This window comes from Lingula anatina, chromosome 6, assembly GCF_051362555.1.
Source record: "Lingula anatina isolate TDL-2025a chromosome 6, LinAna3.0, whole genome shotgun sequence".
NCBI lineage: Eukaryota > Metazoa > Brachiopoda > Lingulata > Lingulida > Lingulidae > Lingula > Lingula anatina.
The window spans coordinates 19,077,176-19,095,037 of NC_141772.1; the positions used below are offsets into that span (position 1 = coordinate 19,077,176).

Consider the following 17,862-nt stretch of genomic DNA (forward strand, 5'->3'; position numbering starts at 1 on the left):
CCACCTTGACCTCATAACATAAAACTCCGCTGCAAAAGTTCAGGCGTACTAAGGTTCAAAAGTAATTGGTGCTATAGATAAGATGAAGCAACTGCCTTAAACATTTACCTACAAATGTACGCAGGATGTGGAGATGGCATAAAAATTCTACATGCTGTGCTCTGTCTGCAACATTAAAATGTCTGACTGAAAAACATTTTATCTTTAAAAAAAGATAATGATGATAATCATGGAAGATAATGATGCTCATCTTATGGAGAAGGGTAATTCATTTCTTTTCTCTCTGACTTCCTTTTTCTCTTTTTTTTTTCTATTTGAAATTTTCATTTATTTACCTGAAAGTATTTTTACCTGAGATAAAGCAAAATTCCAAAGCTGAGCCAAAAAAGTATAAATTTTTTCCCAGCAGCACTACAGTTTAGGTCAGTGGGAACATCAACATTCCAACCCTGCAGGAGCAGACACAGTTTTAGCCAGTCACAATACCCCGACATTCTCCTCTCATTACGCGCACTGATTCAGACCATTCCCAGACGCATTTCACATGACCCACCACTGATGGGGTTGAAATAAGATTGTGGTTACAACTCCTACAACTAGACTGGACAAGAATGGAACTAGTCAATGTGACCAGATCTAAAGCAAAATTCTCACCAAAACTGGACTTGGCTAACCTCTACTGACACCGTGACACTGCAATTTTTTTTAATGACTCTTCTTAGAAAATGGTATCTCCACAAAAAGATCTGCTCTGCCAGGCAGATTAACTTTACAATTACCAGTAACTTTACCAAACAATTCTCATTTTTTCTTAGAAATGATGCACTTAAAATAGCCCTTACTTTTTATCTTTATGAAACAAAAGATCTATAGATCCTGTGGAAGCAAAAGAACGGACCTTAATGCTTAACCTCTTTTCTCAGAAGACATGATCTTGAGAAAAACTAGAATCATGTCTTTTGATAATTTGATTCCTTGGGACTTTGAGCAAAACAAATCTTTATTTATATCTATTCCCTGTAATAAAAACACATCAGACATCTTAAGAAACAATTTTTATTGTGTCTTTTTCGTGCGAAAGGTGCACCTTCTCATGGCCCAAGGCACAACAAAACTTATAAAAATACCATTTCTCAGAAGAGGTGTTCTAAAAAAGTAGATGCATGTCTCTCAGCTTCACATGACCCGCCCCTTGTGGGGTTAAAACAAGTTGTCTGGGAATAGCACCTCTTCAGTATGGTAGTAGACGCACTAGCCCTGTGGCGCAACCAAACTTCTCAAACAAAACTCTTCCTTAGATGTGATCTTGAGAAAAATTAGCCACTTTTTAGTTTTTCCAACACCATCAGCATCCATTTCACCAGCTCTGCTGTTTTAGTTACTGCCTTGGACCTAGAATTAGAATGGCGAATGCAGGTAGAAGGGCCTAAAGGTAAAACCAACACAGGCCCTGGAACATGCATTTAGAGTGCATCTTTCACCACCCCTGAGGGGCTCTTAAGAAAATTTCACAAACTATTAAGAAAACAGGGATTCCTTGAGAAAGTAGAGCTTTTAGGTGTGAATCACCTCTGGGACATGACATAAACTAGGCTCATTTGTCACTCAAAAACAGACTGGGAAAGAGATGATGCTAATTTAAGCCTGGCTTAAAAAAAAAAAAAAAAAAAGAGAAATTCTCACACATTTGTGAAAGAAATATTTGAGTCAGTAAGAAAATAAACGCTTATCAATGAGATCACAGTTGGGTAAATCACTGAACAATTTATCACGTTTATTAAGCACTAAATGCAGGCGGAATTACACATACAGTCTCTCTTTAGTACAAGAATTTCAAAATATTTTTTTTAAAATTAAGATGAAAATTCATTTAAGATGACCTGGATGACCCCACGTAAAGTGTGAACCCAAGCTGATAGAGGTTAAGGTTAATTCACAGATGGGATTACATTAGATTAACAGATATCAAAACATAATCTAACCATCACAAACAAATAATACCTAATGACAACATGATATTATTTCACAATGAGGCAATTATTAGGGATTATCATTATCTCCTCACGAAGATTACTCTCAGAAAACAAAAAATGAGACGACATCTGTAACTGCCAAGTCTAAGGACGTGTTCACAACAGTGCTAACATAGACATGGATGTTGATTGACATCAGATGACCACATTGTTTAATGTTAATAAAATTAACTTATTGGTCAGCTCTGTAAGGCAACATGGGTGCTACCTGAAACGGGATTTAAAATGGTGTAGATCGAAACAAGGATCCCTACAACAATCTAGCCCATTTTTGATCCAACTTGGTCACGATGTGAACACACCAAATATCTTGGGATTTAAAGAGATAAAGATATCTAAAGCAATAAAAACAAATATCAATACTAATGACTGTTCTATAGTGTGACAGCTTACATGGCAAAAACAAACTGAGATGACATCTGTCATTTCTAAGTCTAATTCTAAGTTTTGATATCTTGTGCAACAAAAATAAATATAACGTGAAGCTATGTTTGATTACGTCACATTAATAATAAAACAAACTGAGAAAAAAGAGGCTTCAAAATGCTAAACTTTCAGTAATAGAAGAGACTGCATATTTCACACAGCAAAATGAAACAGTTTTGCCAACGGCAATGCTAAACAGTGTGATGTTAACATATGTTATCAAACATTACTGCTGGCACACTCTCAGCTGCCACTCAACAGAAAATCATGAAGGTACTTATATTCAACTACCATTTGCAAAACAAGTCTGATCGAAAATCAGACGCAACTCTGTTGTCTGCACATGAGTGGGTGCATCACTTGCAGCTGAGATTGGCTGAACTCAGAAGCAGCTTGCGAAATGCACAGAAGTTCAGAGGGAAATATCAAGTGTCTTTAAAAGGTGATTTCAAATGAAATTAAATTTCTATTTGAGCAGATATATTATTGCACATCCACTGCATAAAGGTTTGTTACTGGGATAAGTGAATGAGTTGGCATTGGTAATGCAATGAAACAATGGTATAATTTCAACTGGTCTTTTCCCGTAGGGTTGCATATTATTTCCCAAAACCTGGGCTCTTCTTGACAGCAGCCGAGTAGAGTTGCTGCTCATCACGTGACACTCTACCCCCTTATACGAATGCCTTGCAAAGAGGCCATTTCACTTTTTCTTTACTCTCTATACTTGAATGATAATTAATATTTTTTTTTACTCTCAATATCGGCTCTCGTTGCAATATGGCACCACACAGGCATTTGTGACACACAAAAATGCACCTGTGGGCCTTTTAATATCCCTTTATCATAGTTGATATCAACACTGCTGTGAACTATATATATATATATATATATATATATATATATATATATATATATATATGTTCATGTTACCGTCAAACGTCTACTCCGATTTGGGGATGCTAATTAATATTTTCTTACTCTCAATATCGGTTCTCGTGCAATATGGCACCACACATGCATTTGTGACATGCAAAAACGCACCTGGGGGGCTTTTAATATCCTTTTATCAAAGTTGCCATCAACACTGCTGTAAACTATATATATATATATATATGTTCATGTTACCGGCTATTGTCTGCTCGAATTTGGGGATATTAGTTGACAATTTCTTTACTCTCAATATCGACTTTCGTTGGAAAATGGCACCACACATGAATTGGCCAATATATTGCTTTAAAAGCAGTTATATATCAGCTCAACATAGATCATTACAATCTTGGACATGATAAAAAGTATAGAAGACAAACGCCAGAAACCTATTTATGAGGTAACAGGAAAAAGTTACTGAAAACCCGAAATAAATTTACGTGTTGTGCTCGCAACTGCAAGATGGCGGCAATGCTGTTCATAGCAATCATGAGGGACTGCAAGAAATTGCGTTATCAATGTAAAAGAACAATAGAAATTCACTGAGGCACACCGCGCGACAATGGGCTATGTTTACCCGAACACGTCTTCAAAGGAAGATGCCTCGTTTCAAGTCCCTTAGCAATTTTGTCCATGCCCATCATTAGTTTGATCTTCTCAGACTTACTTAACTATCACAAGCCATCATAATATTTTTATAAAACAATATAGCATATCTTGTATTCTGTCACCAACATAAGTGACGTAAAAATCCAATAAGACCTCAATGTGCAAGTAATTGTGCCATGGCAAAACAAGACATTTCTCATCTCATCTAATCTTAAGAACTAAAACTATTTAATAAAATGTCTAGGTGAGACCAGGGTATGTCACAATGACACACTTACAAGAGTTAGGCAATCAAGTAGGATACAGTTACGTTTCAACCATTGATATTGGTGTTTAATTGCTGTTGCCTGCAGACTACAGAGACCGGTCAAGTATGTGTCAAAACATGCAATGTTTATGACAGATATGAGGTAGATTTCAGCTTTCATAACTTCTATCTATTAAAAGCATATTTTGTCTCTTGAGTTAGACAAATAATTGTCTCCTTCATTATTCTGTCTCATTTGGAAGAGAAAATATTAATGTTATCCTACTTTTCTTCTCAGCAGCTGAACAGTAATGGTAAATTTAACCAATTACTTAAACAGAGTATTTTTTTCGCAACCTACAGCTTAATTCTCTTACCAAAAAGAGACCAAGAAAAAAATTACCTGAGGGGATTTAAACACACAAAGCCAAAGAATAAAAAGAAAAATACCACAAAAAATGCATATTCCAACATCAAAGCATTCTCGCAATTTTTTTCCTTAGAAAACTTCCATTTTTCTGGTCTGTAGAGGTTTCATTCTTTGACTAGAAAATTGTTACGCAGCAGGTGAGGCTAAATGGTTGAAGAACTTCCAAGAAATTGGGGTTGGCCTTTGCACAGTGCATGGATTATATGCTCAGTGCTTGCTGATAAACCTTGGCACTGATTATGCAAAATAACTTGATGTGGTCCAGACCATAAAAAAAGTCCAGAAAGAAAAAGAAAAGCAAAGATACATAATCATCTATGAAAACAAACAAATGCTGGATTTTGGTCTCAATCATTTTACACCAAACTGTCAATTTGGTAAAGCTGCCCTTTTAATTCCTAATATCCATAGCTTCCCCCCCCCCCCCCCCCAAAAAAAAAATAAATAAAAAAAATAAATAAATAAATAAATAAATAAATAAATAAAATAAAATGAAATTATCATCTGACAGTGTCACCTTTTGAATTATAGACCTATATTTCAATAACTAAACTGTTTTAAAACTAGTAACTTTCCCACTGTAGAGTTACATTCAGATCCACAAAATTGTTGTAGTTGACCATGAACCCACAGACAGTTTACACTGAATTAAAATAATGGCTCATAAAAAAAAATGTGAGGAGATGGGGCAGTCACAGTGAGTAGATGGAAATATTTTATCTATCTAATCATACCATCAGTCTGACCTGTGCGCATACTTTAACTCGGTGCAAAAAAGATGTTATCTGTTGTCTTCACATTACTAACTCCAGGCAAATACATGGATCTTTATCTTAACATTCTGTTGAGACCCTGAAATCTGCTGTCTTCATCTCGCTTTAACAATAATGAACCTGTTTCACTAATTACCATTATCATACTATGGACTAATTAAAGGGGGTCAAGCACTGTTATCTTGAATTATACAGAAAGGTGGTATATGCATCAAGCATATATATACACTAAAAAACACGTACACACACACACACACACACGTATGCACACACATGCACACACACACTTGCATGCATGCATGCACATATAAACACAAACACCCATGCACACACACCTATGTACACATATAGACACAGCGCAGCTGTTAATCCAATTCCCTTTCAACCTCACATTAAATAATCACAATAAAAAACACAACTACTTTTTAGTTTTTTTGCTTTATCATCTTCAAAGGGTATAGAAACCCCCATGGAAGCTGCTATAAAACTGCCTTCCTCTCCTCCCCACCCTTTTTCACCCACAGACCACCTAGGTATATATGTAATCTGCTTTATCCCAACTCAATCCTTAACAATATCTTATTGTTCATAACACACTGGTATTAACAATTAAACCTTAGAAAACGGTCCCTGGATGCTCTACTTGGTGTTATGACATACCAGTATAAGGATGCATGCATCTAGGAGGAATTCAACCAGAGGATAAAAACCCTCGAGATACCACACTTTCTCACACCTTTTGTTTTATGATAAATGAGACATGTGGAATCAGGAAATTATATTTCTGAAAGACGGTGATGCGGAGGGTTGAAAAAGTGCTTGTTCGTGTATGCCCAGTGTAATATGTTAAAAATTGTTTTTCGTAAAAAATATGTATTTTTTTCTTTTTTATTCCTTGCTTTTAGGCAAATTAACCTTGGTGAGTTCCAGAAATATAATGCATTAAAAACTATTAACAATATGAATTTGGTATCTATCTGCCCCCCCCCCCCTCCAAAAAAAAAAAAAAAAAAAGGAATATGTGAAATGTCTACAGAGCAAACGAAAAAAAAATGTAACACACAAACAAACATATTCATCATGCTGCCCCAAGTGGCCCTTTGATTTGCGATAATGTCAGCATGACATGCTTGGGCCTCTTCAATGACTTCAAACAAATTCTTTGGTAGGGGGAAATAACATCAAATGTATTCAGGGCCCCCCAAACCAACAAATTCCAATGATACACATATTGAAATGAGTCTAATGTCACACTGACCAGACCAGAGTGAAATAATACCCGCAGTTTTAAATAAATCAGAAATACTTAATATATCTAAAAGAGAGATATAATAATTATTATCTAATAAAACAACAACAACAATTTGTCCTTTGGCAACTATTGTATAACTTATATAAGTTCAGGTGAGCTGTCAGTCCCACTGTACAGGCATACACAAATCACTATGACTTAACTGGAATATTTATTTTTTACAAACAGAGATATTGACAAACAAGTATATCATATTACAGCCTTTCACCATATAGCACTTCAAGTGTGATCTGATAACAAGAAGGACATGACCTTCAGGTCTTTAATGAACGATAAACATGTACTGCTGTTTGTGACTTGGAACTGCAAGTTAGCGACTTTGATTGCTGAAATAATGACTTGGAACTGCATTTTGATGTTCCCATTGTATCAATATTGAAAATAAAAAAATCTTTTTCACCTCATCTTATTGTGGTAAATAACTGTAAACTACACCTAATCAATGGTTTAATAAGGATAAAAGATATTTTTAAAAAAATTCCACTGTTTTCTCCTATCTTTAGGCGCAGTGACCACTTAAAAAAAAGAACACTTTCATTTTCACAATCTGAAAAATAAAAAATTACAGAGATTGTTTGAAGTGAAAATCACGCTAGTTAAAAGCGAGTCATGTCCACCTAATGATCATTTACCCATTCACGCCACCAAAGACGCTTTACTGGCTGATGAAAGCTCTCTCTACTGCGTAAAGACATTTTACGCTTGGGGGATTCCGTCTGTCTATCCAGGGAGGTGTACTCAGGAACATTGCTTTCACAGCCACAAAAGCAAGAAATGTCAAGAATGTTAAATGGCTTATAAAAGGATGCTATAAAGTGTTGATTTAAGCTAAGATAGAATATATCAGAGATATGTGACTCACAGTAGCACCTTTGTGTGAAGTTACTATACCAACCTACAAACGTCTGGGCTCCCATTTCTCCATTTTTCATGTTCCTTAAAAAAGTATTACATATACTAGAAATCACATATGTATATCTCATGTAATCATGCTTCTTGGCAACAAAAACAAGAAAAAAATGTATCCATTTTTATCATACATTTATTTCAGTATGAATCTGGTAAAAAGTGCAAAAATCAGATAAGTAACATAATGGTTAACATCAGTATATTATACCCTGGCACGTTCTGTTCAGCACATGTAAGTCTTGCTGCTGACTGACCATAGACTGACCAATGGCTGTAATCCTGTGATTTATAGTTGTTTTTCTCGAGTGAAGAGACACACCCATCACTCAACTGTGCATGGAAGATGCACATGTCATTCGTATCCAAGGGAAAGATGGGTGCTGAACCACATAGCCCCCTGGTGGGGGGGGGGGGGGGGAGGAAGAGGGAGAGGAGGAGGGAGAGTAAAGAGGGGAGGAGAGACAATGTGCATGAGACAATTGGAGATTATTTCAATAAATTATCTTTGTGAGGGTATGAAGACATATTTTTACAGTGCATGTGTGTTTAAAAAAGTTAAAAAATATATATATTATTCAATTAGTTAAGTATGGAAAAATATAGGGCATTTTTTGTTAACGTAACATACTATACAGTAGAGAGAGAAACTGCTATAAAAGATGGACATCACATAAGGGTAAGGGGCCAAGACCAGGTGGGTGGCTTATTCTAGAAATTCAAACTTAGATTCTATGCAATTAAAAAAGATCATGTTTATTTTTTTACTTACGTTTTTTTTATCACAACTTTAAACATTATATTTAAGAATATATGTGATAAGGCCAGAGAAAAATGAACACAGATATGAGATTACTACATCGATCTCAGTACACGTAGACTTGTTCTATCCCAAAGAACTCAATGAACTTCACAAAATTTGCCCTCGGTTAATAACTTGTACAATGGGGTATCAAGTGAAAGTACACCCCAAAACCAAACAAGCTTTAACTATTGACCCCCCCTTAACCAAACTGAAGCCACCCTTCTAATCCCTGTCCACTCACGGTCACTTCAAATATACTGACCATTTTCCCATGCATAGTTATCACCAATTGACCACACCTTAATAAGACTTTAAACAACAGTGGACATTCCTCAGCAAGCAGTGTTTGAGGGCCGAGGGGCTAGTTAGGGTGGTGGAGGTTAGTCAGAGCTGTGGGGCTAGTCAGGGCCAGTCATATGAATCAGCCTCTGAATCAAAGCAAGGCAGGGGAGTTTGACATGCACTCACCACTTCTAATCTCTGCCAATCAGAGAATTCTGAGAATACACGGCAATGATGATTCAAACTGCTAGAATATTAATAACCAAACAGAATCTTCAGTGTATACTGTACCTACATGTAGCACTTGTTAGCTTTACATGGGATCCTTATTGCAATCAGTGAGTTGATTCTGTGACCACAAGCTTTGACCCAAAGTGAATATCAATCAACACAAGCCATCTGTGCTGTGCACCTGTAAGCTTGATTACACATCACCCCCTACAACATTATATTAAGATCCATTGGTCTGCAGGCTGTCCGAATCATATAACTTGTCTAAAGATTTGACCATCCAAATGGTCAATGAATGATCAAGAAATAACACAATCTTGGCTATCATAAAGCTATACATTAATACAAACTGACCAGTCAATGACCAGTACTGTCCAGACAGTTGACCAGTACCAAATAATTGGATTAAGTTGTTCTCCTGGGACTGAGTGTGTTAATGATTATAATTTAATGGGAGCTCTGTCACTTATAAGCTTGGAAAACATGATGATTATTTTCATACACACAGCTACTATAGTGAGGGCTTTTAAAATAAAAATATTCATCTACATTGATTTTTCATTCCTTAAAATACCTTTTTAAAAATTTATGCTTTGATAAACCTTGGATGGAAAATAAACAAATTCATTTGTCCAAGGAAAAACTCCAAGTCCTGGTATACAGTAAATGCAACTTTTTTTCTTGTGCAATATATCAAAGGTATGCTGATGATACCCTTTTTTTTCTCAAGTTATACACAAGTACTGTTGATTGGCTTCTTAACCAGAAAATTTGGCATCTTTGCCCACCTTTACTATACCATAATAATACATCTGTTTGTAAATAAAGCCTAAAAAGAAGGAAGGTAAATACTGTTTCTTTGGCAGAACAAAAATGATGAAAAAAAAAACAGGAAATTGGATTTCTACCTTTTCCCCTTGTTGATCAGCTGCCATACATGGTATTAGTGCAGATTTTTTCTGCAATCACTGTCTATCCTGACCACTACAGCACTGTTTAATACTCTAGCATGCCCTCCTCCCCTCCCCTCCAACACACAGACCATTACAAAACATGATCATTATACCTTATTGTAGTTTTTTTCTAGATGAGCTATTATAAAAAAAAAACACAATTTTTATAAGAATCTGTATACTTGTTATAAGCATCATCAACATCATCATTATTATTGAAATAATAATAATAATAATAATAATAATAATAATAATAATAATAATAATAATAATTATTTTCTATGTAATTAAAAATGAGAACTAGTGAAGTGCTAAATTATGTTTGTGCTTTGTATCTCTTCATTGTGCCTGAAATACCAAGGTGAATTCAATAAACTTAATCAATTTTATCAATCAATCAACTTCTGGTCTGGGAACTGAACTGGACAACAGAATGCCCCTTATCACTGGCGCGATAACCCCCTTAGCTTTTATTTCCTTGTTTTACATAAATCTTATCTTGGGGCTAACTGTTCATTAACATGCTCACCCTCAGCATTGTGATCCTCTTTGTTCCTCATTGAGTATTCCTTGTCTTAAAATACCAAGATCATATCTGTTGCAAAGCGTTCATTTTAAGCATTGCTGCTTATCCTCCCCTCCCTCCTCCATACATGACAATCTTTATTCCTTATTTCCTGGTTTTACATTTTTTAGTATCATTTGTTTGTGTTGAGAGGTGGTGCTATTGACAGGCTGCAATCAGTGCATGAAATAAGTGATGCTCTCTAGAACTGAAGCACTTTCCCCATTCACAGCTCTCTGTTCACCTGTCTTTTCCTAGTACGAAAAGCAGCTTTATTTCACCTGAGTGACAATGGTTCACACACCTGTACAACTTTTAATAATTCTGCTGTTTTTACCTGACACCCCCCTCCAGCATGCACACACACACACACACACACACACACACACACACATGCATGCACACACATACGTATGCGCACACACACACTCACATATACACCAGTCACCTCAATTCATACTGATGATTTATCATCTATTTCCTTGTTTAAAAATACCTTAATCTGGGCACATAAGTGCTCCCCATTTATTATTCCTTTTGCTTTGTTTTAAAAGCCCCTTAATCTTCCCTGTGTATGCATGGTTAATGCTGATAATTATATCGCTCACTGCCTTCCATTATGTACAAATCGTGCCTGTTACTTCCTTGTTTTGAAAATGAGACCCAGTACAAGTGCACTGGGTACGCAAAGAGTTTATAAGCTCTTACTTCTGAAAACAGTCACTGCGACTGCAATCCCTTCTTTTTTTTATTTCTCTTAGACCCCATTTCCAGAGATTAGATCGATCTACTTTAGATCGACCTACCTCCCTGGGGGTTCACGCTAAATAGCTGTCAGCCGGACGGACACAAAAGTTAATTACCCCCTTACAGCTTGTAGTAGGCGGGACGGACATTTAAGCCGGATTATCTGACAGTAATCTAGTGAGACTCCCTGCGGGGATAGATCGATCTAAAAGCTCTGGGAATACGGCCTTAAAGACTTCCTAGCAATGCCATTTGGCAAGTCTCCTCCACATAAAAAGCCATGTGCACCATTTTCATAACCTTCAAATATCACGTCATTTAATTAATTTTTTAATAAATTTTACCTAACTGAAAAAAAATTCCAAGCATTCTTATTAATAAAAGCCGATTCACAATATCAGGATTTCTCTCATTTAAAATGAAATTTTGAACCTAAAATCAATAATAATCTGTCCTTTAAATCTTCAATGTCAAGTCAGTAATGAACAAGGGAAATGAGAATACACATTATACACGAATATTTGGGCTTGTCATTTGGCTTTTGGCTTCTCATATCTAATTTAATAATGTTTCTGAAATCTGACTTCACATTCACCCCTTGTTTTATTTTCTTCAGAATTCTTTATACAATAAAATTTAAAATGAATTATGAAAATAATTATGACAGGCATGCAACTTGTTTTCTTATGAATGAGATGTGAATTTGTACTTAAAACTGTAACTATATTCCATTTTTTAAAATTCTCTAATTTTGTGTAAATATTTAAGGAAAATAAAAAAAAAATCAAATGCACTTGGAAAGATAACTGAAAGGGCCATGAATACAAAACCTGGGGGGGGGGGGGGGGGGGGGGGGTTACGAGGCTTGAATATAAAAGTTGCACACAAACTGCTTAAATCTGTCAAACTTGCATTCATTCTCTCCATCCCCCTCTCACTTCTTCTCTCTCTCTCTCTCTCTCTCCAAGCTCTTATTTACAACGATGAAGAGTCACCCAGCGTCTAATGATGATAAATCGGGACTCTTGGGGAAGCTAACAATAGCACCACCCCGTGGCTACAACAACAACACTACCTGGTCACCTATTATACAAACATGTAGACTGGACACAACTGGACAGTAATGACCACTAGCATGAATGATGAGAGGACTACTAAGGACAAACTCATTTTACAAAAACCGCAGTCAGCCGATCCAATCCAATCCATTCCAATAACACTGAAACCATCTCTCCTAGTCCCTCTCCCTCATAAAAAAGAATGAATGAAAACAAAAAATGTAAAAACAAATTAATTATGTAATGAGTTACAGGCATTTGGGTATTGGCCATATGACAATCATCTATTGGGGGGGGGGGGGGGGGGGGGGGAGATAGGAGAAAGTTGCTATTTTTACAGATTGAAGGATAGTAAAATCTTTTAGACTACCCAATCTGAGACCCTCTGCAACAGAAAAGGTGACCACTTGTTGCTACTGAGGACAAACTCATTTTCTGCATGACATCCGTGTAAATTCCATCTTTAAGAAACTTTCCTTTTCCAGGGACCTGGATAAGGAGGGGGGGGCTGAAAGAAGGCAGCAAGGGCAGTTACATGGACAAACTCACACTGACCACGTGAGGACCACCTGACCACAAGGACCAAGTGACCAGAGTCATCCCAAGAATTCCACTCCTAGGTTATCAAACATCTCCCAGGTAGGACGTCCTGGTCACTTCAAAGTGGTCAGTGCAAGGCCAGGCTGATACCATCACCAGGATACCCTGTGTCCCATGCTTATACCAATCACCACTTTGTCATTAAGCAGTTATGTGAGCAATGGAGAGAAGGGTACATGGTCATTAACACACCTGCTCAGCAGAGATGGGGCATTTAAAGAATGACACTTTTAAGGAACATCATTGGTCCTTTATCTAACCATACAGGTGATAGACAACAAGGAACAATTTTCTCATTAAGGTCCATTAAGGACTTGAACTCGTGTCCGTGTCCGTTTGTTAATCATCACTGTGCCATGCTACAGTGAGCAGACACATTAAGAGGTGCTTAACACACCAGTTCAGTGTTTGGCAATTCACAAAGGTATGCTAAGAACTTCAACTCAAGACAATTGTAAGATGGTCACAGGAGATATTTGCCCACCTGAGGAATTCATTATGGAGCAGTGTTAATTATCCTCACTGAACACTGCTCCTCTTATTTGTTATCTACATACTCATTTATGTCCAGGGGGGTTAAAATACTAATGAGAGGGTTATTAGACGTGTGAAGTTGGCCTGTTGAGGGAAAATCACAAAACAACTTCAGAAAGAATGTTATCTGGGACGTAATCATTCTGATATGCTGTACAGTGAGAACAAAATTGGAGAAAGTCACAGAAGACAGTCAATGGTGAGAATCTATTACAGAGAGAGCTGGAACACCTTTAGTATTACATATCATTTATTGAAAAACTGTGAAAGACAGCAAATGTTATCCTACCTGCCAGACTACCTGCTAAACAAATGCCCCAGTTGTTTCAGCCAGTGCTGCCCCTGTGGCCAATTCTTTATACAAATGTTCTCTTTCAGCATTCTTATCAATTATTTTCTATTCTTATAAGGACTTGTGATACTTGAAAGTCCAAAAATCAGTCTTCCAAAACAACTGCTTTTTGCTTGTATATTTCTTTCATTATTCATTCTTTCAAAAAATGCAGCGATGTCTTTTTTCCCCTTATAAATTAGCAACAATTATTTATGAGTTAACCATATCTTAAAAGCTGTTGAACAGAAATAACAACTAACTAATTATCCCTTCAAGCCCTGATTCTAAAATGGGCATGCACAAAAATATTATGAAATAACACACAGGTTTATAAAAATTTAATGCAATGATGACCATTCTACTATATAAGTGCGCAGATACCTCATACTAAAAAGTAAGTTTTTTCACATTCAAAATTCTGCCGTCAAAATTCTTACCATTTCCTTTTTCAATTTTTCAGAGCACTTTATATTGCAAATTGCAACTCCTGTAAGGAAAACGGATAAGTTAATGCCTTGTATGGTTTAACAGAATCAATAATAGGTGTAAAACTATGAGGCTACACCTGTAACAGGATATAACTTTTTCAAAAAATCATTCCTAACCTCAAAGTTATTAAATCCAAAACCTAGCTTCTTGCACTGCAGATACAGGTCAATGTGCTCCAATGACCAGCACACCAAAACTTCCAGTCAGCCAGCATCTGGACATTACAATTACAAAGACGACATTACATGAAACCTAAGCCATAACAGTCAGTCTCAAAAATTATATAATGCATCTATCAAAAATTTAATGAGAAAGTATGAAAAGGTTAAACTCATATTGTGCAGCTTGTGTCAACATGACAGAAACATTGGTCAGTTGCTGTCTCAATAATAATCTATATTTTACCAGGGGTGAATTTTAGGCCATCTTCTGGGTCTTTCAGATGATGGACAGATTTTCAAGTTGACATTGATGGGTGTCTATTTTTTCTGTCTGCAGATGGTCAAAAATGGAGGACGGATCAACAGAGTTAATTTGGAAGACTGTCAGCAAATATCTCTGAATCTGCCCTGTTTTACAGGTACATAATGTATTATTTAAAAAATCAAAAGGTTATGATCAGGGACTGCACTCAGGAGGTTGTTCCCACCTTTTGGTTGGATGTACTCTTGTCCAGATACGTGTAATATTAAAAAAAAAAAGACTTCTGAATGACTGTGAACTGGAGTCTGTTTCACATACCAACTTGAGGCCGCACATAGGCCATAACTTGAAGTCCCAGGTAAATCAGTACTAGCCCAATTAAATTCAATATTCCATCCAGTTTAAAACCAGTAACACATTGTGTTTAAGGCCATAACTAACTTTATTTAAATCAACAACTTTGAATCTGTTTTGAGCTGACTGATTGCCATTGGGGCTACATGCTTTGTACCCACTGGGTAATTAACATACCATTATATTACTGCTACTAAAACTAATGGTACAGTTTAGGAAGCCCCGGTTTCATAAGGATTGATTTGCCGTTGATCTACAACACAATAATGTGAACATGCCCCAAGACGTGCGCACAAGTCATGATGCCATTGGTGATATCAAACCTAGTGTCAGCTGATTCCATATCTGTCATTCTACCCGCATCTACGCGCACTGCTATGGCTTAGATTTATGAATGAACGAATAGCTTATCCACGCTAAGGCAGCGTGACACTTGAACGCAATACAACTGCTTGTTTAAACAGTTGCACCACTTGCTGTGAGACAAGACCATATATGTACAGGGGTGCCCATGCAGCTGTTGGATTGTAAAAAACAACTTTACAGATAAAATTTTGTTAATCTTCCTTTGGACTCATCATACATGTACATACAGTGTATAACAGATTGGTTGTTTTTTATCATTACTATTGAACACACTAAGGTATTTCAATTAAATATATTATACAATTGCTTTCTTAGTCTCAGTAACATATAAGTGATATAAACAAAAATGATTAAAATCACAAAAATGTAGCTTTAATTTAACAGTTTCTAAATAATTTAAGCTACAAGAATAATAATAAAAAGATAAATATTCATGATTCAAGTACTCATATCTGACGTAAATGTCAGAAACTTGAGGGCAAAAACAAACAATATTGGTCATCTTAAACTGCTAAATCCAAGCAGTCATTAAATGAGTGAAACTGTATCTTGTGGCCCTCATTAAAAGATGTCACCTGTTTATATTACATCACAACTCATTGAAAAAGATTCTAAGGCCTTCACTAATAAAATGCCATATCTAGATAAACGTCCCCTGCACCAACCACTTGAACTTAATTAATAAGAGCCTTGCACATTTTATGTCTTACATCTTCCGATTTTTCTTTGTTAGGATTCAGTCATTATCTAGACTTTTGTATAACGGCTAGGTGCATTTATACTCAATGCAGTAAATTACTGCCTTTGCTTGGCATTGTTAATTTAGCATATAAACATGAACCAATGAGGCCATGATGCTGAATTATATATACTAGTGGTTCTAGTCTAACAGTGTCTAGATTTTATACAGAATATAATATCAAATTTAAGAAGTAAATAAATACTTCAAAAAACATAAATTAAGTCATGGCTTTTATTAGCCAAATAGACCTGACACAGTTATATTGAACTACTGGCAGGGACAGTGTCCCAAACATCGTGATTATGAATTACGCCAGCTGTCTAAGCAATATACCCAACTCATTCAGGCTTATCACGGCTTGGAGTGGGTGGTGGAGTATCACGGCGGGGCGTGACACAGGAAGCACAGTGCGGATGTGGAGTGGATTTATTCAACAGCTTAACGCCTATAAACTTATACCTATATATATATACACATATATATAAATATAGCTGAATAAATAAAGACAATCACGCCTGTGACACCACATTTAAAACATCTTCTTATCAAGGGTACGTGTGCACTGCTAACAGCTGCGAACTCATATGTGGTGATTATGCATGTAAACAGGGCTTTTGTAATTATTATCTGAATTTTATCACGACCTGATCACCTGCTCCATTGACAAATGTTGAGCCACTTACAATTCAAACTGGACAAACCGCTACATGCATGTAATCATATATTGTGACCACCCTGATCATCAATAGCCTTTATGGTTTCACAAAAGAGGAGTCTGAATTGATGACATAACATTCTACCTCATTAATCTTATTGTATTTTCGCTTCATACTGCATATACAACTGTATCATTTATATGTACTTAAACACATTAATTTTATTATTTTTTTATTACTTAAACTTATTTATTTATTTATCAGGTCACTATACAATAGTATTTACAGTAGCATACATGTATACAGCCAGTACTGTAAATATGGACATAAAAAGCTTGATCATTTATTTATGCCAACCAGTTATCAATGTTAAACTTAGAAATACCATATAAATATCCATTTTGGACTGCTGTCTTCTTTCAATGGGCTAAACTGGGTTCCAAAGTAAATTACACAAAAACGTGAAATAATGCTTTACTTACATTTTTTATTTGCTTAGAAAAAAATTATCAGGAATATGTGCAATAATAACCATCAGTAGAAAAATATGTAGCAAGCCTCTGCCACACTCATATGCATTTATGCAAGCATGCACACATGCACGCATACACACACACACACACACGGTCAAAAATAAGACAACTAAAATCACACAAAGAGTTCACTCACGCAAATGCATCTTGTCAGAGCCTTTCAATATAAATCTGTTATACACTGAGAAAAGGCTCTTTAGCTACTACAGATAATAAAACAATGTCCACGCTGTACATAATGCAGCTAATCTGCTCTGTTTTCAGAGCAACACATATTAAATACCATCATTAATTTCAGAGTATTTACCTTCAATACAATATGTAGAGAGAGAGAGGGGGGGAATACCTCATTATTTTGCCAGAATATATCGACTATGCTATAAACATGTCCTTCATATATATATATATATATATATATATATATATATATATATAAACAGCAAATATATCAATAATTAAAGAAAACCCCTGAAATCCTCCAGCCAGAATACTATAAATATACATGAATGTAAAATGCTATTTAT

At 36.0% G+C, this 17,862-nt stretch overlaps 1 protein-coding gene across 10 annotated transcripts in view; it reads right to left on the bottom strand.

Annotated features, from left to right (window-relative positions):
• Positions 1–17,862, bottom strand: part of LOC112042478 (uncharacterized) — a 169,049-nt gene that overhangs the window by 10,399 nt on the left and 140,788 nt on the right. Inside the window, exon 1 of one of the 10 annotated variants that reach the window (XR_015335278.1) lies at positions 9,049–9,506. The exons of 8 other annotated variants lie outside the window; for them this stretch is intronic. The gene's annotated coding sequence lies outside the window, so the exon portion shown is untranslated. Of the gene's footprint in view, positions 1–7,392; positions 8,021–9,048; positions 9,507–17,862 lie in introns of those variants that run through there. One more of the 10 variants, XR_015335277.1, reaches the window with a different exon arrangement.